Source organism: Canis aureus, chromosome 17 (genome assembly GCF_053574225.1).
Source record: "Canis aureus isolate CA01 chromosome 17, VMU_Caureus_v.1.0, whole genome shotgun sequence".
Classification (NCBI taxonomy): domain Eukaryota; kingdom Metazoa; phylum Chordata; class Mammalia; order Carnivora; family Canidae; genus Canis; species Canis aureus.
Window position 1 is genome coordinate 42,429,950 of NC_135627.1, and position 27,602 is coordinate 42,457,551.

The window sequence follows — 27,602 nt, forward strand, 5'->3', positions numbered from 1 at the left end:
ATCCAAAATTTATTCTCCAACAAGACAGACAGCATCAGCAGGTAAAAACTACAGGTGTTTCTCCACAGATCATACATTCACACGGGCATGATTTGCTTAACAGGGAGAAAAGTTCTGGTGTGTTCTCTCTAACAATATCCACTTCACAGTGTAAACAGGTACTAGCATTGTGTTCTCAACTTACAATTCCAGAAGGAAAGGCACAACATGGCAAAAATATTTTTGGATCCTAAAGTTAGGTGCAATAACACAGACCAACTTCTGTTAACAGTCTTGATCTACACTTCCACAAAGAAGGAGATTCTCTACTCGGAAATTAAGGTCTTTCTTTCTATCCCCTTCCTTGTTCAACTATCAGAGCATGTTTCAACATTACATATACAAAAAAAGGGGGGGGCAGTTAAAAAAAAAAGAATCATGAAAATATCTTCAACATCCAGCTGCTCCCACCACACATCAACTCAGGTTTAAGACAGGGTGTCAGAACACTTCGGCGGTCATAAAAAATAGACACTATGGCTACAAAAATAAAAAAATGAGGTAGATAAATTAAAGCTTTCATACTCATGACTTGCCTGTTCGAACATCGTAGCCTTCATGCAATACTCAAGAACACTCTTTTTTTTTTTTTTTTTAAGAACACTCTTCATACTAATTTGGCATAAACTGCACCAAGGACATTTTTTTGTACAAAGTAGTATGTGAACCTGTCAGAAATATGCCCATACTGTGAGTTTCATCAAGAAGGAAAACCCAGGTCTTTGATCGAGTAGGCACTAGTGAACTAAATTAAGTCACCTGAGGGTCCCTGCTTAGGTGCCTAGCCCTCCTGGTGGCTCAGGAAGGAGGCATCTGGAAAGCAGAGGGAGTACATTGGCACTCTTGGGGCTCCGAATTAATTCTATTTAAATAAGCAGCAACACACATTGACTCCCTAAGGACTAAACCAGTCCACTTGAGGGTATCCTACCTAAGGTCCCAAGGTTGAAGGAATTTTGTAATTCTACAACCTTAGTTTAAAAAAAAAAAAGTACATTCAGGAAAAAAAAAAGGAAGGATGGGTACAGGGTTGGGGGGATCATACAAAACAGGTCCCTAAACAGATGCCAGATTTTGTCCACGTACCCGCATACAGTCACCAGAGAAGTATACAGTACCCCCTCCCCCAATTAGGCTAACTGTTGTCTTGTCCATTGTAGTTCAGTAAGTTCCAACTTGAAATAGGAGGATAGTCTTTGGAAATAGTTACTCTCAGTTGTACAAAGGTTTTATGTATATAGTTTGTTGCAAGTAACAAAGCTACTTTGCAAGACCCGCTTCTTTCCAAAATTAAAGAAAAAAAATTCTAGTCTGTATATGTTTTAGTTTTTTTTCTTTTTCCTTTTTCAATTTTTTTTTTTTTTTTTTTTTGCAAAGCAGCATAATAACATCTGATTGTAGGACTTGCCTGAGGTTGTGATCACAACTGTAAACATCTTTTGAACATCAGTAAGAAAAACAGGAGGAGATGCTTCTTTTAACAAGGAAAAAGAAAAAAGAAAAAGAGTAGAGTTCTAGAGGTTATTCCGCCTGCATTTCTCCCTCAACAAAGAGCTTAGCTGACTGCAATCTTATTTTCTTTGAGGAAGTGAAGGAATTGGTGTTTGGGAACCCTGTCAACAGCACCTGGTTTTTACACTTCAGCACGGATGGCAGACTGGGAGCTATCCATCTTGGAGATAGTGGTGGTGTTCACAATGGAGCTGGCTCCCAGGTAGACTGAATCACAGATATCCCCACTTTGGATCACAGAGATCTCATTGGTCTTCATGGCCAGACCTCCATTGAGCATGGTGGTGTACTCATTCCACATGACAGGGTCCACGTTCACCGAAGGGGCCAGGATTTCCTTTGGAAACATCTCAGGGACTCTCTTCCCATCAGTTCCTGACAGAGCCATGATGTTCTCGATGGCTAGCTTCCTCCCACAGCGTGCCGAGCTATTGTTCACCCCATGCGTCATATAGTGGACCTTCAAGTTGCCTTTTCTTTTCTGGCTTAAGTCTATTTATTTTACTATGAAATTTGATAAAATTTAACATTTTTGGAAATAGTAAATCTTTTTATTATATGAAAACTTAAAAGCCTCTTATTGGGGGCAATACTTCCAAGCCAGTAATAACTGATGTTTAGAAATCCATGTTATGTCTTCCCAACGACTCTCTGTATCTGGTTATATATAAACAACCATAGGTTATGTACTTACTAATAGATGTGATAACAGATCTACCAGCCAATTACATCAACAGATACATGCCTCATCATGTCAAAAGTGCTCACTATATGAAGAAAAATCTTACTGTACTTAAGGATATTTATTGGATTTTTGTATTTTTTGTAAGGAGATAGAATTAACTGCATAGTTGTTAATCTGAGTCTTATTACATCAGATTAGAGATGGGAGAGCAGAGTAATGCTAAAGGATCCGGAAGAGTTTATTTGGAAAGCAAGGATTTCAGGAAGATGAAGCAACTTAAAACTTCCTTTCTCATCACTGTAACTGGTCCACAGTCACATAAAAATTGATGCCCAAACCCATAATAATTTGCCAAATGTTTTCCTCAAACATTTAGATTGAATATTTAACAATAATTATTCTACATCGGTAATTTTATTCTGATTATTTTCCTTATATCATAAAAAATCTAGAGTTGTTAGTAATACATACTTTTTAAAAAAATATTTTTTTAATTTATTCATGAGCAACACAGAGAAAGAGGCAGAAATATAGGCAGAGGGAGGAGAAGGCTCCCTACTGGGAAGCCTGATGTGGGACTTGATCCCAGGACCCCGGGATCATGACCTGAGCCAAAGGCAGATGCTCAACCACTGAGCCACTCAGCCGTCCCAAAATATATACTTTTTAATGAAAAAAAAAAAAAAAGAAAAAACAAAGGACTAGAAATAATTTAAAAAAATAGAGAAAGGAAAGAGTATAAATTTAGATTGGGGAATATTCAAGATTGCAAATTTATCTATTATAACATGTGTGTTTGTGGTCATTGCTAAAATATTGAAAGCTTAGAGAATGCACTGATTATGCACCCTGGAACTTCACTGCCTACACCACAGGCATAAGGTTATAGATGTCTCTGTGTCTCATTCCCTCATCTTTAAAACAGACATAAGTTTCTACCTATCTCATAGAGTTATTGCAGGAATTAAACGAGTAAACATACATAAAGCACTAGAAACTCACACTATTCACTCATACTAGTTTAAATCTATACTGAAATGTAGCTTTCTTTAAATGTTTTCTGAGAGATATCGTGCCTGATTTATTCTGTAAGAAACAGATTCCTAACAAAGTAAGGACAGAAACTGCATATCAATTTTATCCAGATAGCTGCTAAAACAATATATTACCGTATTGAGTCTCCACTTATTTGTAATTTTAAAAATCTGAGGTACAAGTAGAGTCAGTGAATAACACATTTCTGAATGTCTGCTATACTTATAAAAAAGTCATGCTACAGTCTTATAATAAGTCTATTGTAATCATCAATATAGGGTAAAGATAGAAAACTTCTGGGCTCTACAAAGGACAAAAACGTTTTAAAGTGTAATGGGCTATGATCTGATGATGTCTACAACTTTTTTTAATGAATTAAATGTACTTCATAAACCCAGATGTTATCGTCTAAACTCTAAACATTCCAATGTTAAATCTGAAGTTTTCCTAAACATTCCTGTTGGTAAGAACCAGTTATTTCATAGAAAGAAAGAAAAAAGGAGAGGATGGAAAAAAAAGAGAGAGAGAGAAGGACAGAGGTGGGGAGGAGGGAAAGAGAAGGGGAGATAGGGAAAAAATTGTTAAATGTCCTTCATAATTCTGATTCAGTGGGTATGCTGTGGAGTCCAGAAATGTGTTCTTTCAATAAACATACCAGACGTCTACAAAAGTTACTATATTATGAGAAAATTGCCTAACTCTTCTAATGGATTATGAAACAGATTTTAAGGGATTGTTACCAAATTAATAAATTGGAACGACTAAAATTCAGTATCTGCCTTTTATTTTAAAGTAGGCTTTGTCAAAAAACAGAATTTGTCAAATTGTTTTTTATTTTTAGATACAGATGTTAGCCTATCTTTGAAATAATTATATTTAGAAAAAAGTTTTAAATATTTTCCTTAGTCTCTTGCTCAAGTAGCTGAGTGATCAAATTATACAAAAATTTCTTTTGACTCTATTTCTTTAACTAGTTAATACAAATTCTATTCAATTGGCACAAAAAGATGTATATTTAGGTATATTTGTCATAAGATAAATGTAATAAATACATTTACATAAAATAAATGTAAATAAAATAAATATATTTTTGTACAGTGTACCTGCAATTGGCTAAAGAATCTTTAATATATGAAATAAAACATCATTCATCATTTCATGTGACCTAATAGTTTGCAACTTAGTAATGATCATAAAACCAAAAATTCCCCCCCATAATGCTACTGCTTATAAATCACCCAGCTCAAATACAATGGTTTGTAGTTTAGGACACTAAGTCTGGGAGATGTAAAGTGTTTTTATTCCAAGGATTAAATCCCAAGTCAATATATCATACTGCATGTTAACGAACTATAAACTTCATATGTGTATATGCATATATACTGAAAGTTGCTCAATGAAACTAAATATTATGAAAACTAAAGTATTAAAATTAATCCATAGGTATTGTGTTATGTAAAAACTTTAAAAATAATTTTATATGTTTCAGAATCTTTTTAAGGATGCAAGTGATCAAAGAAACACATCATATGGTCATAAAGATTTATAAGCTGTTAAATGAACTTCAGGGCAGATGCAGAGAACATGTAACACCTGGCGTAGATAGTATGTCTAACGATAATACAAATCTTTTATGGTACATTAACACTTTCAAAAATGAGTAATGTCCTAAGATTAACTCTACAGAAAGTTACAGATGAGGGTCAAAATGAAATATAATTTCTTGAAACTAAATGAGCAATAGAATTCATCTAACATTCTGTTATATCTGTTGCCATTAATATTTTCCAATAAACATAATTTAAGGTAAGTCTATGATGAATGATATTTATTTCTTTTAGGATCTGGGCTATTTTGCTATTTATCTGAATTAGAAATATTATATATTCTATTTCTCATTACGTGCCTAATTAATTCACTATATTAAAAATTTATCTTACTTTGTTCAGATCAGGCAAGCTAAACCCTTTAATTTCATTGTGCTCAAAAATTAATTCTTTCTGCTACTTTGAGGGCAAATAACTTATTCATATTACTCAAATCATCAGAAAAGCATAACTTTCCTGTTAAATTTTTTTGTGAAACTAAGACTTTCTGAAGGTTTGTCCTTCTTGCAAAATATTTAAATTTCATGATGGATAGCTTAGAATAAACCAAGTAATAAAAATATTTTACTTCATATGTGATTATTGTTAATTCCATTACTATGCAAAGCAATTTAAAGAATGATTCTATGTAGCTAGATTTCCAAATAACTAATTCTAATCTTCTAAAAATATAAATTAATCCTTGAGTTAAAATTTCAATATTTTTTCCTTTTAAACATTCCTAGAAAGTTGCCTCTTGTTTTCTTTAATATATATGAATAAATTGGAAGAAACAAAATGTAATTTTGCTAAACCTAAACAGCAGTAATTTATCATAGGAAAAATCACATGGTAGTATTTGAATATTGTGTAAAATTTGTTATAAGGAATATCAAAAGATCTATCTCCCAATAGCTATTTATCCCACAGAAGTATTTAGTTCTATAGTTGTTCCATTAAAGTTTATCACAATAACTGATAAGTTAATTATTACAGACTTTAAATTTTAGTAAAATCTGTGCTCTTGCCTATTCATACAGAATCTATTCTTTTCATTGATTAATTTTAGTGTCTGGAAGTATTTCTTATTTTAAAGATTTCAAATTTCAGAACAGAAAATATAAATGCAATCAACTGTTTATGTTGGTAAAGTCTACTATTAGTAGAACACTAATTTTTTTGTTAAGTTTTTAAACCTTTTTTTTTCTTTAATATGAACTTGCTTTTAAATATTTAGTGTTTTTGCCTACTTGCTTTCAATTTTACAGTTGCCAATGAGTCCTTTATGTGAAATGTTCAGGACAGACAAATCCAAAGAGACAGAGCAGATTAGTGGTTGCCAAGGGTGGTTTGCAAGAGAGTCAGTAATGCCCCCCATATCCATGGAGAACACGTTCTAAGACCTCTCCCAGTGGATGCCTGAAACCATGAACAGTACAGAGCCTTGTAGATACTGCTTTTTTCATGTACATATACACCAATGATAAAGTTTAATTAATAAATTAAGCACAGCAAGAGATTAACAATAATAATAAAATATAACAGGTAGCAATAGAGGATCCCTGCCTGGGTGGCTCAGTGGTTTGGCGCCTGCCTTCCGCCCAGGGTGTAGTCCTGGAGTCCCAGGATCAAGTCCCGCATTGGGCTTCCTGCATAGAGCCTGCTTCTCCCTCTACCTGTGTCTCTGTGTCTCTGTCTCTCTCTCTCTGTATCTCTTATGAATCAATAAATCAAATCTTAAAAAAAATTGTAGCAATACACTGTATTAAAAGTTATGTGAATGTAGTCTTTCTCAAAATAATCATATTGTACTGTATTCATCCTTCTTGTAATGATGTGGGATGATAAAGTCCCTATGTGATGAGATGAAGTGAGGTAAATGATAGTGTTAGGCTACTACTGATTTTTTGACCATATGTCAGAAGGACAGTCATTTGCTTCTGGATCACTGCTGATCCCAAATAAATAAAACCATAAAAAGCAAACTGTGTGGTGGGGACTATTGTAATGGGAAATGAGTACAAAGGTGTATGGGGCTTTTAGATACAATGATACAATGTTCTAAAGTTAGATAGTAATGATGTTCACACAAAACCACTAAAAAATACTGAATTGTACACTTTTTTTTTTTTTTTTTAGGGAGAGAGTGGGAGAGCATGAGAGTGTGTAAAAGAGAGGAAGGGGGTGGGGCACAGAGGGAGATAGAGAATTTTAAGCAGACCCCACACCCAGCCCAGAGCCTAGCTGTGGGGCTCAATCTCATGACCTGAGCCAAAATCAGGAGTCAGAGGCTTAATCAATTGAGCAACCCAGGGGGCGTCCCCTTTTAAAAGCTGTATAGTTTGGTGTGAGTTAAACACATTAAAACACACTAAATCCACATTAGAACCTCTGACATCAGTATTCAGTGATGATGGAAGTAGATGGAGAGGTAACATGGGGGAGTAGGTGGACTAATCCAACATGAAAAAATATAATCTGGCAAGAAACATTTAGTGTGGGGGAGATGAAAATTTGGGACTGTGCAACTTAGTAAGAATGAAGTGGGAAGACAGTTATATCATAAACTGAAAAAAATATTCATGATTTCTTTTTTCTATATAGATGCGATGAGTGTATGTTGTAATGTAAGATCCAAAGAATGATTAAAAAATGCTGTCTCAGGTAATCTTAGAACAATACTGTAAATTTTATGTATGTTAAAATATAAGAACATAATCAACCATTTAAGTATTATCTATATAATATTCAACTGGACTTCTTTTGTGGTATCATATAAAATTCTTTATGAAAAATTGAGATGGTCATAAATTTCTGTGTGTGTGTGTGTGTGTGTAAGAGAGAGTGTGTGTTTTCGTGCAGTTGGAGAGTGGGAAATGGCAAAATAGTTTGGGAAAAAAGAAACTAGAGCTTTGTTTGAGGCTCACACATTACTCACCAGTTGTAGAAATGAAACATTCAAGGGTAAAACATTAAATCAGTGAATATGATGGAGAGAATTTAATATTGTGGGGGATCTATGGCTTGACAAAATTTTTAAAAATAGAATAAGGTTGTAAGCAAGGAGAAAGATCCGATTCACATTCCAATAAAATTCTTTATTCAAATTTGCTCCTTTCAAATAACTTTAAAATTTACACTTTTGCATTTGAAGATCAAGCAGATATTCTCCCCCTTGAAAGTTTCTTATATCAAATCCAAGAGCAAACTTGTATGGCATACTGGCTGAACCAAACTTACTATCAAGCTGTTATGCCCTGGGGATATAATTTTTGGGCAGGAAATTAATTTTATGAACAAGAATTCAGTTGATTTTATTGATTATTTAAAATGTATTCCTTTCTAGAGAAGAATCTACATTTGTAGATAATCAGGATAAACACAGGTATTTATTACCCTACTCAAAATAGACTATAGAGCTCATAATGATGGTGGACAAAACCAATGAGAGAGAGAAAAGAAAAGTAGTGATTAAGTATGTTGTGGTTTTCTTATCATTGATTTAGCTGTGGTATTTGTATATAAATCAGGTTAGATTGTAATGTTGTGGTTTACATATATAACCCAGTATCTCACTGGCCAAAACCATCAAAGTTTATTTCTTATTTACACCACATGCCTAAAAAAGAGACAGGCAAGTGACAAAGGGATGGAGGCTAACAGAAGTCCCATGTCCATGCAATTATTCACCTGTGTCTAAAGAGAGAGATGTGAATTTAAAGTTTCAGTGGTATACTGACAGCTATTTCTTTTTTTACCCAATTAGTTTAATAAAAGTTATTGAAATATAACTTACATACTATAAAATGCATCCACTTTAAGTATATAATTTTATGTTTTGACAAGTTTCTATATGTGTATATTACCAGCACAATTACAGTTTATTTTTAGAATTTTATTTAAATTCAATTAACATATAATGTATTATTGGTTTCAGAGGTAGAGGTCAGTGATTCACCAATATTATAACACAGGGCTTATTACACCATATGCCTTCTTTAATATTCATCTACTTCTTATTTTCACTTTTCATCAGCCAATGGAATGGCCATGCTTATCATCAAAAGAGGTGGGGAAATACAATTCCATTATGTTCCCAGAAGGAAGGGAACATCAAATTTAATACACTAAATTGAGACTGAAAATAATTGTTCATCTGAGAATTTGCAGAATTTGAAGGGTGTTTAAAAGTCACTGATAAAAACTCACATACCACCAAGAATACTTATAATAGGGTTAGAATTACATTTTCTATGTAAGGTCCAAGAGTAATTAAAACAACTAAGCATCTGTCTAATAAAGAGGCATTTTTACCCTATTAAAATTATAAAAAGTAAACATAATACACATGTTTAAATGACAAACTGTATTTCAGTTCTATTAATTGGTATGAGAATAAACTGCTACAAAAAGAAAACCTGGATAAATTTTACCTCTTCGCTTATGGAGTACTGAGATGTGTGATCTCATAAGATGGCTCATAGCAAATGCTAAGTAAAAGAATTATAAATAAAACCTTTGAAACAAATTTATTACACACCTTATAAACAATGGCAAGGTGCTTTTTCAGGGTCTTAATTTTCTATTGTTGCTATAACCATCTATAAGCTTGATGACTTAAAACAACACAAAATATCTTCCAATTACGAAGTCAAAACACCTAAAAATCCATGTATTAACAGGCTGTGTTGTGGAGACTCTAGAAAAGAGTTTTTTCTTGCTTTTTCTAAAATTTAGAGGCCTCCTGCATCCTTCACTCATAAATCCCTTCCTCCATTTTCAAGGATAGGAGTACAATATCTTCAAATATCACTCACCCCTGCTTTTACCATCCTGTCCCCTCTTCATTTCTGACTCTCTTGTCTTCCTCTTATCAGGGCCCTTCTGATGAGGTTAACTTGTTAACAACATATTGAATTTCCTTTTACTAGTTCAGTTTTTGAATTTTCAAAAAGTTTACAAATAATTCAATTAAAATATTGTCTCCAATTATAAAAAAAGTTTACTAGAATTCTCATTTATGAAGTTATCAAATTTACCAGTCATAACTTTTCATTACAAATTTTACAGAAGGATCTAAATGTACCCAGAAGGGTTGACTAAATGAAATTGAAAGTAATTGAATATTGTATTTTCTTCTGATAAATCTCTTCATACTGTTTTTAATGAGTCTGAAAGGAGATTTTCTCTCAAAAACAAACAAGAAAAACAAAAATGGATCTAGTAGTTGTTTAACAAAAATTCCTGAGCTTCCCTACTAACATAAGGATAGAGAAAGATATTTTAATAAATTGTCTCAGTGATCTAGAAAACTGAAGTCAATACTATGAATAGCAGGTTGGAAAAAATTGGTAACAAGTAGCCAGTACTTATCATTAGGGTAATACCTATTCTGCATAGCACTTTTTTTTTTTTTTTTTAGTGTAGCATACATTATATTGTTGCCTGGTTATCTGAGTACTTCATGCTAATAAAATTAAGGTATTAAGGTGATGGTCTTAACTCTTCTTACACATGCTACAAGAATCACTTCTCCACAGAGTGTGATTCTAGTAATCTTACTGAATATTAAACAAGTAGAATGGAAAGTAATTTTGGCATAAAATTATTTTGACTTGAAACTATAATATATAAAAAAATAAAAAAAAGAAACTATAATATATATTACCTTTACAGTATAGTGTTAGTTATAGGTGAAAATGCTTTTGACCACAGGGGATGCTATAGTGATTTAATTCAGATAGATAGGTGATGGGTTTAGGGGTTGGCATTAATTTGAAAACAATATAGAATGCATACCTCATCCCACCAGGCACTATGCAAAGTGGTAAATGATACGGGATGAAAGAGAAGTTTAAGACATTATGTGATTTCTAATAGCTGAGTAATATTCCATTGTATACATAAACCACATCTTCTTTATCCATTCATCTTTCGTTGGACACCGAGGCTCCTTCCACAGTTTGGCTATCGTGGCCATTGCTGCTAGAAACATCGGGGTGCAGGTGTCCCGGCGTTTCATTGCATTTGTATCTTTGGGGTAAATCCCCAACAGTCAATTCCTGGGTCGTAGGGCAGGTCTATTTTTAACTGTTTGAGGAACCTCCACACAGTTTTCCAGAGTGGCTGCACCAGTTCACATTCCCACCAACAGTGTAAGAGGGTTCCCTTTTCTCCGCATCCTCTCCAACATTTGTTGTTTTCTGCCTTGTTAATTTTCCCCATTCTCACTGGTGTGATGTGGTATCTCATTGTGGTTTTCATTTGTATTTCCCTGATGGCAAGTGATGCAGAGCATTTTCTCATGTGCATGTTGGCCATGTCTATGTCTTCCTCTGTGAAATTTCTGTTCATGTCTTTTGCCCATTTCATGATTGGATTGTTTGTTTCTTTGGTGATGGAACTGGAGGATATTATGCTGAGTGAAGTAAGTCAGTCGGAGAAGGACAAACATTATATGTTCTCATTCGTTTAGGGAATATCAATAATAGTGAAAGGGAATATAAGGGAAGGGAGAAGAAATGTGTGGGAAATATCAGAAAGGGAGACAGAACGTAAAGACTGCTAACTCTGGGAAACGAACTAGAGGTGGTAGAAGGGGAGGAGGGCAGGGGGTGGGAGTGAATGGGTGACGTGCACTGGGGGTTATTCTGTATGTTAGTAAATTGAACACCAATAAAAAATAAATTAAAAAAAAGACATTATGTGAATCTCTGAAATTTGTTGTTCAATTAGGAAGATGTGACTAATGAAGAGAAAGTATTTGGAGACTCATCAAAAATCTCAATGTTTCTGTATAGACAGTAAGTATAATATAAATTAAATCTGAAAATGAAGAAAGAGGTTTGGATCCAACTTTAAACAGAAAAGATTAAGTTTGAATTTTCCAAAAGTGTTGTTTATGGATAGTGCATAGGATATGATTTTCTTAAGACATGATTTTAAAATGTAGGAATTTGTTTTGTGTAAATATATATTTTTGGCTATGCACCAACAGTTAAGAAATACGTGCATATTTTTCAGACAGTTACCAGATTATACTAAGCACCAAAAAAGCAACATGAATAAATTAAATTGAAGGATTTCTTCCTGTAAAAATTATTGGGAAATTAGTAACCCCCTAAAATTACTGAATAGTATGTGCCATCAATTTTTTTCTACATTTGGTTACTTTTAAAAACTTAAATTTTCTAGTATTTGCATCAACTGTTCTTTTGTAAATGGTGATATTTGTTTCATATAAAACACTGAGTTCAATTTATATATTCACATAAATGTATGCATACTGTATTGCCAGACACATCATACAATAACTTCATGAATACTTAATGCTTTTTATTCAGAATGTACATAGATTTCGTAAAGTTCCCCCACTGCTGCATAAACAGTTCATAAAACCAGCATGATCTGACTGTGCAAGTGCTTTTTAAAATTAACTTGATAGTAAATTTTAATTATTTATCCAAGCCATATTATGAGCTTATATTTTGCCAGTAGTGTTTGATGGCAACATTGTGACTGGGCTTAAATTGTTATACAATGTAAATTATATAAAATAAAATATAGAATATATTTAGATTATTATGTCATCATGCTATGATTCTTAGTCTTTATTGCAAATAATTAATAAATGCCTATTGCTAGACTAATTTGTATGGTAAATTTTTTCTAATAGTATAAGTATACTGGCATACTGTAAGAAGAGAAAAAGGGAGGAAAAAAAGACACTTAGCATTCTTATAAAAAGGCTTCCTACATAATGATCATGATTGGGCATGATTACTTGAGCTATGCTTTCCACTATTTTCTTTTCAGCTTGTTTACCATTAAGCAGGCAATTGGGTTATTTTGTGTGATAGATCTATTTCCTGACACAATGTCTACATCTTGTCAACAGCTCATTGAGTGAAGAGAAACTGCATGACATACCAAAGAAGCTTCTATATATATGCATATATATGTTACATATACATATAGCTTATAAAACTTAGTGATAAGGGTAAAACTTGTAATTCTTCAGCAATAGTATATGCTACCTAAATAATGACAAATTGCAATAATATGTGTAATAAACAAGGCTGTTACAGTTGACAACAACAAAGTGATAGTAATGCTAGAGAAAAAATGTTTCAAGGGAAGAAAATAATTTAAGTGGAATCAAGTATCATAAAGTGAGATAGATATACTAGAAGAATTCACAAATTGATACAACTTGAGTTAGTGGTAACAATTTCTGGTAATATCTACTTGATAATGCAGTTTATTACACAAGTTCTAATAGAAAGTCCTGCTGGGTTCAGTAAAAAGCCATTTAAGCTGAACAATGATGATTATATGTCATCATGCCTTCTGTTGGATTTGATAGAATAAAATCCAGGAAACATTGCATTTTCAATGAGAAAACTGACAAGAAGAGAATCCTTAGATATCTGCATTTAGACTGCCCAACATTAAATTTCTGCCGCTTATGCCCCATCCTCATTTGAATCCAAACCCTGAAAATTAAAAATTTGTGTTTACAATTACAGAAATGCAGTAATGTAAGCTTTATATCATTTCACACATTAGACAATAAACAATCACACTTGCAAATATTTGAAGACAATAATCTTTATAAGCAGCTGATAATTAAAGTAAATAACTTTAGATCATTTTTATTTTATTGCTTATTGACTAAATTTAATTTATTCTGGTTTTCAGGCTACATATAAAAATCTTAACCTTGAACCCCAAATTGAAAGAGAACATAACCCAAAGCCAGTGATTTTTAAACTATGCTGTACAGTGGAATCAACAGGAGGAGAAGGGAGAGAAGGATCTTTAAAATATTGAGGGAGGCCTGGATGGCTCAGTCAGTTAAGCATCTGCCTTTGGCTCAGGTCATGATCTCAGGGTCCTGGGACTGAGCCCTGTGTCATGCTCCCTGGTGAGCAGGAAGCCTGCTTTTTCCTCTGCTCCTGCCCCCACTCATGTTCTCTCTCTCTCTCAAATAAATAAATAAAATCTTTTAAAAAATCTTTAAAAAATATTGATATTTATTCCTGGCTTTTACCTGCAGACATACATATTTAATTGATATGGGCTATGACCTTGTCATCCAGAATTTTAGAAGTTTACTACATGATTTCAGTATTCAGTATAGTTTGGAAAGCTTAAGTTCTATTTCTTCTCAAAGGCTGGTTTTTGGAGTACCAGAACGGAATTGAAAATTGAGAACAACACTGGAACATTTTGATATTACTATCATACTGTACCTTAAAGATGCCTTCTGAAACCCCATAACTATATTACCAATTATGGGAGAGGCTTAAAATAAGGATTCAAGCTCTGTTCATGACCTTGATCTAACAAAACCTCTTATTTGGTCTTGACTATCTAGATCAAACCCAAATTAAGCTGCTACATGTGGTGCAGTATGTTCTAGCCGAAACCCAATGATTATTGATCTTAGTTCAAAGTATGACCAGGAGTAGGCATGGGTGGAAAGATAGAAACTAATAGAAACTAATAATCCTTAAAAAACAAAAACTTATAGTCCTTGATCACACTGCCATGTGTTCTTCTTACACTGTTCTCATAGTAATACCATGTAATAGAAGTCAATTCCCCACTGTTTGATGATAAAAGAAATTGGATATTTTGGAGAGTTAACTATCTTGTTCAAAGTGTGGGCTTAGACAGGAATCATAAAGAATTCTAACTCAAAAGCCTTTGCTCTTTATAACTTGCTGGATTTTCATTTTAGTTCCTTCTAGAAAACAGTAAATCATAAAAATGATTGAGATGTAGAACAATTCGGATCATAGTGCCATAAAACATAGGATAGATGTGTCTCTTATGTGTAGTCAAAGATGTGGAGGAGAAGAAACATGTATGTGAATGACTTGTTGACACAAAATCTCAACACTGCCCTTAATAACTCAAAACCAAATTAATGCACTTGCTTGAATCTAATGTAACTGAAATCTAGTGGACTAAACAAATCAACATACATACTATGGTTATATATATATATATATATAAAACTTTAATATATTTCAAACACAACAGATTACAAAGGTATGATTTATGATGAAGAATCTATTTTCATTTATAAATCACTTGTTATTTCCTATATGATACAACTCAAGTTTTTTTTTTAAACCTAGAATTTTTTTTTTTAAGATTTTATTTATTTATTCATGAGAGACAGAGAGAGAGAGAGAGGCAGAGACACAGGCAGAGGGAGAAGCAGGCTCCATGCAGGGAGCCTGACGTGGGACTCGATCCCGGGTCTCCAGGATCACACCCTAGGCTGCAGGTGGCGCTAAAACCGCTGCGCCACCGGGGCTGCCCTCAAGTTCTATCTTATAAGCTGAATGAAAACCCTTAACATTCTGACTCTAAATCACCTTATAAAATATGTTTGGACTGTGTGGGCATGTCTCCTAAAAATCTATGAACCTGCATACCTCTGTTCATGATAGTTTTCTCTGTTCATAATATTCTCTATTGCTCCCTCCCCATCTCAGCTTAGAAATATAATGTTCCTTTTTTCTAAATGTAAAAGTTACTTCATTTAAAATTTTTTGAAAGATTTTATCTATTTACTTATTTTAGAGATACAGGGAAAGAGAGCACGAGCGGAGAGATAGAGAAGCATACTTTCCACTTGGCTGGGAATCCGATACGGGGCTCGATCCCAGGATCCTAATCAGGCACATGCTTAACTGACTGAGCAACCCAGGAGCCTCTGTAAATGTTACTTCAGCAAATTCTTCCAGGGGAGGGCAGAAGTAAGCACTGCCCTCTTTTTTTTTTTTTTTTTTTGGTAAATTTATTTTTTATTGGTGTTCAATTTGCCAACATATAGAGTAACACCCAGTGCTCATCCCATCAAGTGCCCCCCTCAGTGCCCATCACCCAGTCACCCCCACCCCCCGCCCACATCCCCTTCCCCCACCCCTAGTTGCCCTCTTAAACCCTCATCCATCCTCCATGATGCTCTTTCCTTAAGTAAGCTGAAGGCTTAACAACTTTTCGAGCACAGAATCTTGATATGATTGCCTTGAAATCCTAGCTGGACAACTTGTTAGGTGATTGATTTTGGCCACATCACTTCAACTAAATACATTGTACTTTCTCCATAGTAAATTAAGAGTTAGTATTTTATAAAGATGTTGAAAAAAATAAGGTGAGGCACATGAAATATACATTCCATTATGTATATAAGCATCAGTTTAATATATATATTTTAGTTTTATAGTAAAGTCAACCTGCTGAGATATATCTTTACTATATATATATATATATTCCATTAGACATAAAATTAAATATAAAATATATGTACTTAAAAAGTTTTTGAATCTATGTTTTCAAATTATTTCTATCTGTTGAAATTGGATGAAATAAATTCCATAGTATTAACATTTCTTTCAATCACCAAGATGTAATCTGTTTTCCAATACTGAGAGATTTTCTAATAAGCTCACATTCATATTCTATTACTTTTCATTTCTGTATACACACACACACACACACACACACAAATCCTGCTGTCCTTTCCAAGTTTGGCAACGCTGTTAAACTAAAGCAACTCTTGTGCTTATGGACTAAATTCAAATTCCCTATTTTACTGACTGCTTAATTCCTGCAAAATTAAGCCACCTGCTTACTTAGTACAACATTACATTAGCTCATTTTGATTGTACTGCAGACTGCAAATGCCAATGTAAATAGTGACTAGGCACATCTCCAAAAATATTTTCTAACAGCATATTCTGTGCTCCATGGGCACTTTTAACTGACCTATGTGTTGATAGTCATTCAGCAGGCAGTAAAAATGTCAGCATAAAATAAATACTCAAAAAAAGGAGAGAAAGCAACAAACAAAAGTTAGCCAGCAATAATAAGGAATTCATATGGAATCTGGATATTCAGTATGTGGAATCATATCATCACACTCCACAAGGACAAAAATAAAAATGCATTTCAGAAGATGATCTCCACTTGTAGTTAGGTGCCTCTTTGATCAACTTGATTATAACAATACATAAGCAGAAGGTTGTACACACATACAAACATAAATTCAAATGTTTATTAAATAATAATTCTGGATTTTAATGACACATTTATCAATAGATTGTCAAATTATCTCATTTCTTCTAGCTGTTAGAAAATTCGTATCTCACATATATTATATACTTCCGGATTGACTTACATTTCAAGAAATGTTAGGAACATTTCAAGAAATGTTAGGAACTATCTATATTGCATTCCTCCAAATTTCCTCTCACTCTCTAAATTACCTTGAACAGTTTAAAGGTATCATCTTATATACACATATATAAGATGTATATATTACATATACATACCTGCACACGTATATAGATCTTTCTGTATACATACACATATGTGTATACGCTACATATGGCTACATGCATGTATACATGCACACACATGTGTATGTATATATATGTGATATATACCTGTACCTCTCTACCTATATATCATCACCATCATCATCTGTGAAAATGGCAGAGTAGGAAGCACCAGGCATGTGTCTTCCTCCTGGGAGAATATTGCAATGGTAGACTCTGCCTAATGTAACTCTATTAGAGTCTGAGTCTACTGAACCTTACAACTTCCAGGAGAAGGCTTATATAGTAAACTGAAGTAAGTTTCAGTCGATTTCAGCTCTTAGCATGAGTTAAGATGAGGAAAGAAGTCCCTCCAGCACTGCACAATGGGAAACTCAGCAAGAACATGAGGCCCCTGAACATAGGCCTCAAAGCTCATCTCCACCTTGCTTTGCTGTTCCCTGGAGCCTTCCCCTCACCAGCCAGGGATGTGGCCCGAAGAGGCCCTGGAAGGTGGGAAAGGGTTGGGAAAGTGGAAGGGTCAACCTGCTTTTCCTCCTTTAGCAAAGCCCTATCCTCAGCTCCTGGCTTCCTGTGTGAAGGCTATTCCAGGAGGGAAGAAAGTCTCCAGTCCTGAAGGGGCAGTATTCTTGTGGCCCTAGGAAGCGTTGCTTGGAGTAGAAAGGAAGTAGATGCCTATGTCCTTGCTCCATGGGGCCAAGTGCCTCAGATGTTCTGGGGGGGAAGGCAGAAATAAAATTGGGTACTTGATCCAGGAAATAAAAATTAAATCCTCCTTTGGAAAATGAAGGTGATAGTACTTATCCATCCTTCATCCCTCTGGCCATATTAGCAGCTCAGCAAGTATTCCAGAAACAGCTTGGTTACATAGCTTGTGAGAGCCAGGGTGGGCATAAAGGACCCTGTCCTCCAAATATTGAGTATCTTTGCCCTGATTGCTGATTACTGCATCTGATCTCAGAGATGTTGAGAAATTTCATCAAAAATAAAAAAAAAAAATGAAAGGAACAATTGCTAAATACTGACTGAAGAGATATGCTATTATCAAGTATATCAAAACATATAATTTAGAAAAGTTATGCAAAATCTAAAGGACAGTATCAAGCAAGCAAATTAATGTACTATTGTGAGAAAACATTCTATCCCAAAATTAAAACTATATGGTTCAGCTTCTTCTCCTTATCTGTAGAACTGACTCCAAACTTTGATTCTCCTCATATATTTCAAATAACACTTATCACTATTTTGTTACACAACTTCCTTCCCCACATAAATTTCCTTGTTGATTCACTTCCTCTCTTCTAAAATGTTTTACTATCTAGCTTAAGTATAAATACCTTCTTTAGCCTCCATAATAAACTCATATTCGTTTCCATTTTTTTAAAGATTTACATTTTTTTGAAAGAGAACAAGAGAGAGAGCATGTGTGGGAGGGCAGGCAGAGGGATGGGGGAGAAGGAGAAGCAGACTCCCCACTGAGCAGGGAGCCCTACTGGGGCTCTAGCCCAGGACACTTGAGATCATGACCTGAGCTAAAGGCAGAGACCTGAGCTAAAGGCAGAGACTTAGCCAACTAAGCCACACAGGCACCTTGTTTCCATTTTTTAATTGTGGTAAAATAACATAATATCGACCATTTTAACCATTTACAAGTATACAATTCAGTAACATTAAGCACATGAACAATGTTGTGTGACCATTATCATTTTCTTTTTCAATAATCTTTTATCATCCCAAATAGAAATTCTGTATCCTTTAAGCATTAACTTATTATTCTCCTCTCCCTCTAGCCCATGGTAACTTCTTTTTTTTTAAATGATATTTTTTAGTTTTTCATTTGAGAGAGAGACAAATAGGCATGAGCAGCAGGAGAGGCAGAGGGAGAGGGAGAAGCAGACTCCCTGCTGAGCTGGAAGCCCGGCATGGGACTCGAAACCAGGACCTGGAGATCATGATCCGAGCTTAAGGAATATGCTCAACCATTTGAGCCACCCAGGTGCCCCAGCCAACGGTAGCTTCTATTCTACTTTTTGTCTCTATGAATTTGACCACTCTAAGAACCCCCTACAAGGGAAATCATACAATGTTTACCTTTTTGTGGCCAACTTCACTTAAGTTCAAGGTTTATCCAGATTGTAGCAGGTGTCAGAATTTCCTTCATTTTTAAGATTGAATAATATTCCGTTGAGAGTACATACCATATTTTGTTTATTCACTCATCATTCAATGGACATTTGGTTTGCTTTGTTTCCACTTTTTGACTTTTGTAAATAATGTTGTTATGAATACAGTTATAAAAGTGTCTGTGTGAGTCCCTGTTTGCAATTTGGGATATATGCCCCAAAGTGGAATTGATAGATCATATCTATATTTTTGATGACTATGATACGGTTTTCCACAACTTGCACCATTTTACAGTCCCACTAGTAACAGTGCATGAGGGCTCCAATTTTCTACATATTTATCCCACTTGACTTTTTTTTTTAATTATCCTAGTGAGTATAAAGTGGTATCTCACTGTGCCTTGATTTGTATTTCCCTAATGATTAGTGATGTTGAGCATTTTCTTTCATGTGCATATTGACTATTTGCATACATTATTTTGATAAATGTCTATTCAGTCTTTGCCAATTTTTTAAACAATTGTGGCAAAGAATAGATAATATTTATCATCTTACCAGGTTTTTAGATGTATAGTTCAGTAGTGTTAAGTATATTCATGTTATTGCGCAATAGATATCCAGAACCTTCTCATTTTCAACACTGAAACTCTTTACTGCATATTAACTACACTCTTCTGTCCCTCCACTCCTTGACAACCAACTTTCTACATTATATTTCTATTTTTTTCTGTTTTAAACACTTTATATGAGAGAAATTATATGATTTCTGTCCTTTTGTGATTAACTATTTTGCTTAACTTGATAATATCCTGAGGATCATCAATGTTTTAGCATATGACAGGTTGTCCTTCCTTTTTAAGGCTGCATAATATTCCACTGCATGTGTACACCACATTTTCTTTCTTTCTTTCTTTCTTTCTTTCTTTCTTTCTTTCTTTCTTTTTTTTTTTTAAGATTTTGCTTATTTATTTGAGAGACAGTGTGAGAGAGAGAAAATGGAGCAGTGGGAGAGGGACATGCAGATTCTGTGCCTAATGTGGGCTCTATTTCATGACTCTGTGATCTGACCTTGCTGCAATCGAGTCTGATGCTTAACTGAGTGAGCCAACTAGGTGCCCCTCATATATTCTTTATCCATTTCTCTATTAATGATCATTTGGGTTGCGTCCACCTATTGGATATTGTGGATAATACTACAATGAACATAAGTATACAGATACTCCTCAAGATCCTGCTTTTTTTTTTAATTTATTTTTTATTGGTGTTCAATTTACTAACATACAGAATAACCCCCTGCTTTTAATTATTTTGGCTACATATCCAAAACTAGGATTGCTGGATCATAGTTATTCTATTATTTTAAAAAAATTGTTGAGGAAACTTCATACTGTTTTTCACAATAGCTTTAACATTTTACATTCCTACCAACAGTGCACAAGGGTTCCATTGTCTCTATCCTTACCACACTTACTAATTTTTGTTCTTTTGATAATAGCATCCTGATAGTTGTGAGGTAATTATCAGTAATGTTGGTGATATTAGTAACATTAAACCTCTTTTCATGTGCTTAAAGATCATTTGTGTATCTTTTTTGTAGAAACATGTATTCAAGTTGTATGCCTATTTTTTAAGTGAGTTAATTTCTTGTAGTTGAGTTGTAGAAATTCCTTATATATTCTAGATATTAATCCCTTATCAGATATAAGATTGGCAATTATTTTCTCGCATTCTGTAGGTGACCTTTTCATTCTCTTAATTATTTCCTTTAATACATAGGATTTTTAAAGTCTGATATAGGTCCACTTTCACAAATTTTATTTTATTTTTTTTTAATTTTTATTTATTTATGATAGTCACACACAGAGAGAGAGGCAGAGACACAGGCAGAGACACAGGCAGAGGGAGAAGCAGGCTCCATGCTCTGGGAGCCTGACGTGGGATTCGATCCCGGGTCTCCAGGATCGCGCCCTGGGCCAAAGGCAGGTGCTAAACTGCTGCGCCACCCAGGGATCCCCCACTTTTCACAAATTTTATTGCCTGTTTGGTGTCATATCCAAGAAATCACTGGCAAATTCTATGTCCTGAAATTGCTCCCTAGATTTTCTTATACAAGTTTTATAGTTTTAGGTCTTACATCTTTGATCCATTTTGAGTTAATTTTTGTGCATGCTATTAGCTAAGGGCCCTAATTCAACTTTTTGTGTAGGGATATCCATTTTTTTCTAGCACTGTTTGTTGAAGAGTGATCCTTTCCCCACTGAATGGTCTTGATACCCTTTTCAAAAATCATTTGTTCTTAGATGCAAAGGTTCATTTCTGGACTTCCTTTTCTGTTTCAATTGTTCCATATATCTACCTTTACGCCAATAAAACAGTTTTAATTGCTTTTGCTTTGTAATGTGTTTTGCAATCAGATAATATAAGTCCTCCACTTTTGTTCTATTTCAAGTTTATTATGGCTATTCAGAGTCCCTTGACATTGCATATGAATTGTAGGATATTTAATTATTTTTCCACAAAAAGACATGTTTCCATTGGGAATTTGTTTAAGGATTACATAGAATCTTTGGATCACTTCAGTTAGTATGGACATTTTAAGACTTTAAGTGTTCCAATCCAAAAACATGGGATTTCTTTCATCAGCTATGAATAATCAGTGAACTCTCACATTATTTGCTGTTTGATTTCATACAGGAAAGATATTCTCTTCTCAGTCATATTAATATTGTTTTGATCCTTCTGAGTATCTTACCTCCCTATATAAACTTGAGAATTAGTCAATATCCACAAAATAACCTTCCAGAATTTTGATTGGGATTTCACTGAATCTATAGATAACGTTGAGAAGGACTGAAATCTTAACAGTCAATGTTGAGTCTTCCTAGCCATGAAAATCTTGATTTATTTATATTCTGATATCCCTCATCATAGTTATTTTACTCATTTAGATCTTGAACATATATTGTTGGTTTTATACCTGTGCATTTCCTTTACTTTGGTGCTAATGTAAATTACATTATGTTTTTAAATTCAAGTTGTAATTATTCAATTGTTCATTGCTTGTATTAAAAAAAAAACTGACTTTAGTTTTCAACATTGTATTATGTAAACTAAATAGAATTCTTAATTCCACAGTTTTTTTGTTGATTCATTGAGATTTTTTACCTACAGATCATGTTATCTGTGAATAAAAACAGTTTTCTTTCTCTTTTCCTTGCCAGTACTTGTTGCCTTTGCTATCTACTTCCATGCCTTAAATAGTTAACAGGATTGACTCAATCAGTTAGTTCATAGTTCAGTGATGCTTATAACTTCTATTAAAATATAAAGATATTCTAAAATATGAATTTCTGGAAATTATTATTATTTACATGCAAAACTAATATTTAGATTAATACTGACAATTCAAATTACATTTATTTAATCATATTGGCCTCAAATTCTGTTTTATAATTTTTGTTGTGTCATGAATTATACCATACTCATATTTTAATTGAATGCAACAGCTACTTCTGTAAGATTTTTAGTACAGCAAATAAGAAAACCATTATCACATGAAAAATTATGTATTTAATATGTTTTAGTATGTATTTATGTAAAGAGTTCTAGAATAGTTAAAATGGCAGGTAAAGTAATTTTTTAATTTATATGTAAATTTAAAGAACATTTTAGAAACTTTATTTGGACTTCTTTAAAATATATAACTTCTTGGACCCCTGGGTGGCTCCATCAGTTAAGCATCTGCTTTGGCTCAGTTCATGATCCCAAAGTCCTGAGATCAATTCCTGCATCAGGCTTCTTGCTCAGTGGGGAGCCTGCTTCTCCCTCTGCCAACGGATCCCTCTGCTTGTGCTCACTAGCTCTCTCTCTGAAAAATAAATAAATAAAAGATTTTTAAAAATAAAATAAAATAAAATAAGATAAAATACAAAACTTCTTTTTGGTAGAATGGTTAAGTCATATTTCTTTTGCATTTTCATATATTTTTAAATTATTTCAAAGGGATATAACATAATCATTTCCAAAATTTGTCTGTATTAGTCATCCTTTTAGCAGAATTTTTAAAGTAATCTCTAATGCAAGTATAAGCTAACAAAAAGTATGTGCAATCTTAATAAGTAAAGGCAACATGTTCATCTTCAGTCCAGAAAATTATTATAATAGGAAGATCTTTGTCTTTGATTTATTAATCTGTGCGGTTTGAGCAATTTCATGTTGACTTCAGCAAAAATTCTGGCTCTGAAAATTAGCTGGAAAAATTTTAGATAATCATGACAAAATCTTGATTGTTCCATTGGGACTAAACCAGATAATATAACAAAATTCTACTGTGAATATCAGATTTTCTTTACATCCTTTGATGTCTTTGGCCAAGTAGTAAATATGTATTTAAATAAACTTTTGTCTCAACTATATTTTGGGAGTTAGATAAGTGGTAATCTCAAAACACTTCATAAAGATGACGAAATTTACAGAGAAACATTCTGAAATTCTATCCTCCATATCACTTCTTAATGGAGCTAATTTTTGCATTTATGTGATACTCTTACATCTGTCTCTCTAGCTTTCATACGAAGTGTGCCTTTAACTGGGGAACCCATTATTCATATTGAAGGCTAATAATCAGTTCCTTATTTCTGAATGACAGTTACTCTTTTTTTTATAAAGCTGAAATAAATGACTGGAATAAATTGTGACCTACTTCCTCTAACAGACTCTGTAGCATGAATATTGCATTCATCTGTAGGAGAGCAAGTTTCAAAATCTTCTCTATTTCACATCTTCCAACAAAATAAATCTGTATTTTATGATAAATGTTTATCTTTGACCTATATATTAATATCCATTATTGAACAACATGGGACAACCTTTAAAGAAATTAAATTGGCAATTGCTAATAACATCAAAAAGGTAATTGTTATTTGATGTAACTGACTTGGCAATATTGCTATCTGAAGCTCAATGGAGTTTTTATTCATTCCACTTTTACTTTGATTTTTTTAATATATTACTTTGAACCCTAAGAAGTAGCAGCTGAGACACTCATTACTTTTGACTACAAATAGCTTCAGAATTGATGGGAAAGCTGATTTAGACAGCACATTCCATACAAAGGCTTCTCTTAAGATGTCTTGGTGACAGACTTTAGTGACAAGGAATTCATGTGTCTTCCTGCATATTATAAAACAGAATTCTCTCATTGCAATTCTTACTTCCAGGGAAATAAAGACAAAATTAAAGATTATACATTGATCTCTGGCATAATCATATTCAGTGTAAAATTATTTCATATAATGGCATGTGTCTCAGAATAAATTTAATACTAAACATTCACTTACACTTGGCAATAAAGTAAGAAAAAATGAAAACAGATTTTAAAAATAAAATGGAAAATGAAAAAATAACATATTTATTACCCAGAGCTAATGTAAGAAGACAAAAAAAATGAATAATATCCTTGCAGAGGGAGAAAGAAATGTAGTTCTTAAATTAGTACTTCACAGGATCCAAATGTTCCTAAATAGTGATGTTTAACTGACCCTTTGAAATGCTTATGCTACAGCATTATTATTTGTTTGTGTTGATATTCCCAATCAAAACTTTTAATATCCTCCTTAACTAAATGAGATAGATAAAAGCTCTATGTTTAAGTTTCAGTTTATAGACTGAAAAGATGGACCTGCTAATGTTATGGAGAACTTCTATGCTTCTCAGTTTTTCTTTTCTTTATATTCATGTATGCTTCTGGTGTGAAGAGAGATGTCAAAAGATTTTTAAAACAAATCTCAGTAATAACATCAACAGTTGAATACAGGGTATAAACTTTTGGAATAGACAAAAATGAAGTAAGCCTTGCTCTGATTAAATTTATATTATAGTAGCATTAGTATAAGTGGTAGAAGTAGTACAAATAATATAGATACTAGTATTAATTATCAGAGTAAAAATAATGAAACATTCATAGCAGCAATGATACAGCATAATAAATTCTGGTTTAGTGAAGTTGGAGAAAGGAAGTAATTACTTTAAAAACAGTAAGATTACATTTAAATTTAAATTTACAATTAAACTTATATTTGAGAAATAATAAAATACATTTAAATTTTTATCAAAGGATACTTGTATTGGCTAAAATTTCTTTGTAATTATATATTTCTATAAAGTAAGATTTCTCACTCTGCAAATGTGTCTCCAATCAGCTACAATGGTTGTGGGGTGTAAACCAGGAGAGGAGCCAGTTTCCTTACTTTAACTTCAGCATTTTATTATTTTTTATTTTGTAAACCACAGAACCCTCTGTATATGGTTTATTTTTATTTTATTTTATTTTTTGTATATAGTTTAGTGAAAAAACTTGACCACTAAAATAGTATTAACTAAAAGATCAGGGTTTTTTTCCCATTATTAATTGGTTTTAAATTAGTATTCATAAGTCTTTTTTTTATTTTATAATTTTTTTTTTTTCATTTATTTATGATAGTCACACAGAGAGAGAGAGAGAGGCAGAGACATAGGCAGAGGGAGAAGCAGGCTCCATACACCGGGAGCCCGATGTGGGATTCGATCCCGGGTCTCCAGGATCGCGCCCTGGGCCAAAGGCAGGCGCTAAACCGCTGCGCCACCCAGGGATCCCATAAGTCTTTTTTTTAAAGATTTATTTATTTATTCATGAGAGTCACAGAGTGAGAGAGGCAGGGACATAGGCACAGGGAGAAGCAGGCTTCTTGCAGGAGGCGGGAAGCAGTACTCAATCCCTGTGATCCCTGGATCCCTGGGTCCTGGGATCACAACCTGTGCCTAAGGCAGGCGCTCCAATCGCTGAGCCACCCAGGTGTCCCAAAGGAAATCTCACTTACTCTTTTTAAAAAGATTTTATTTATTTATTCATGACAGACAGAGAGAAAGAGAGGCAGAGACACAGGCAGAGGGAGAAGCAGGCTTCAGGCAAGGAGCCTGATGTGGGACTTGATCCTGCGACTCCAGGATCATGCCCTGAGAGGAAGGCAGCCGCTCAACTTCTGAGCCACCCAGGTGTCCCCACAAGTTCTTTCTATAAAACTCATATATGCATAAATGCATGTGGAAAATAGAAAATACAGTAAAGTCAGAAACATGAAATTCTACCTTGAGCTGACATGGAGAAGTGGTGTAGTAGCTCCAACTGCCATTTTCCTTGGCTAACTAAATGAAAAATCTTCTCAAGGTAAATTTAACTCTGACAGAAGCAGCAAACACAAGCATTCTCATCTGAACTATGTCTTAGTATTCAAAAGAGGGATGCCTGGGTGGCTCAGCGGTTGAGCGTCTGCCTTTGGCTCAGAGGGTGATCCTGGGGCCCCAGGATCGAGTCCCATATCGGGCTCCCCTCATGGAGCCTGCTTCTCCTTCTGCCTGTGTCTCTGCCTCTCTCATTCTCTGTGTCTCTCATGAATGAATAAATAAAATCTTAAAAAAAAATTAAAAAAAAGAAAAGAAAGAGACAATGCACCATGGTGTTTGTGAACCACAGTGGTTGTCGTTCTTTGACCTACAAACTAAATCTTATCAGGTTATAAGGAGGTAGAAATATTTAAAATTTGTAAGACCAATCAGCTGTTTTGATGCACAGAGCATTACATTCACTATCTATTTATAAAAAATTAACATAAGTAGAAGATATTTCATTCCCTAAAATAAATACAATGTGAGCCACATAGGAGATTATAAATTTTTCTAATGGCTATAATTTTTACTTGATGGGATGAGCACTGGGTGTTATTCTGTATGTTGGCAAATTGAACACCAATAAAAAATAAATTTATCATTAAAAAAGTAAAAAAAACCTGGTAAAGTTAATTTTAACATACATTTTTCTTAACCCATCTAAAATATTATATTAAAATGTAATGAATACAAAAGCCAATGAGTATTTTTACATTCATTTTTCATATTAAGTCTCAAACCAGTAGGTATTTTATCCTCATAGCATATCTCAATTTGTAGCCACATTTCAAGCGCTCAATAACCACATGTGGTGAGTAGCTTCATTTCACCACACTGCTGCTTTCATTACTATCATTTGAAATCTTGCCCAATCTGGTAACTGAAAGAGTCTATCATTCTCCAACCTATAATGGTTTATTGCAATTTGCCTAGGCATTTGACAATGATTCTAAATCTCCAATACAAAAAAAATTATCTTAACGTAATATGTCATCTTATATTCCTTCTTGACTTTCTGTCTGTATTCTACAAAGACAGTTCACTTTTTCTTCGAGAAATG

General features: G+C 33.8%; 2 long non-coding RNA genes across 13 annotated transcripts in view; one reads left to right on the plus strand and one right to left on the minus strand.

Moving 5' to 3' along the window:
• LOC144287937 (uncharacterized) overlaps window positions 1-27,602 on the plus strand; it is a 109,575-nt gene that overhangs the window by 27,283 nt on the left and 54,690 nt on the right. The gene's annotated exons all lie outside the window — the stretch shown is intronic.
• Window positions 1-27,602, minus strand: part of LOC144287936 (uncharacterized) — a 276,738-nt gene that overhangs the window by 1,709 nt on the left and 247,427 nt on the right. The window contains exon 7 of one of the 11 annotated variants that reach the window (XR_013355774.1): window positions 22,945-23,207. The exons of 9 other annotated variants lie outside the window; for them this stretch is intronic. This is a non-coding gene — a long non-coding RNA (uncharacterized LOC144287936). Of the gene's footprint in view, window positions 1-22,944; window positions 23,208-27,602 lie in introns of those variants that run through there. One more of the 11 variants, XR_013355773.1, reaches the window with a different exon arrangement.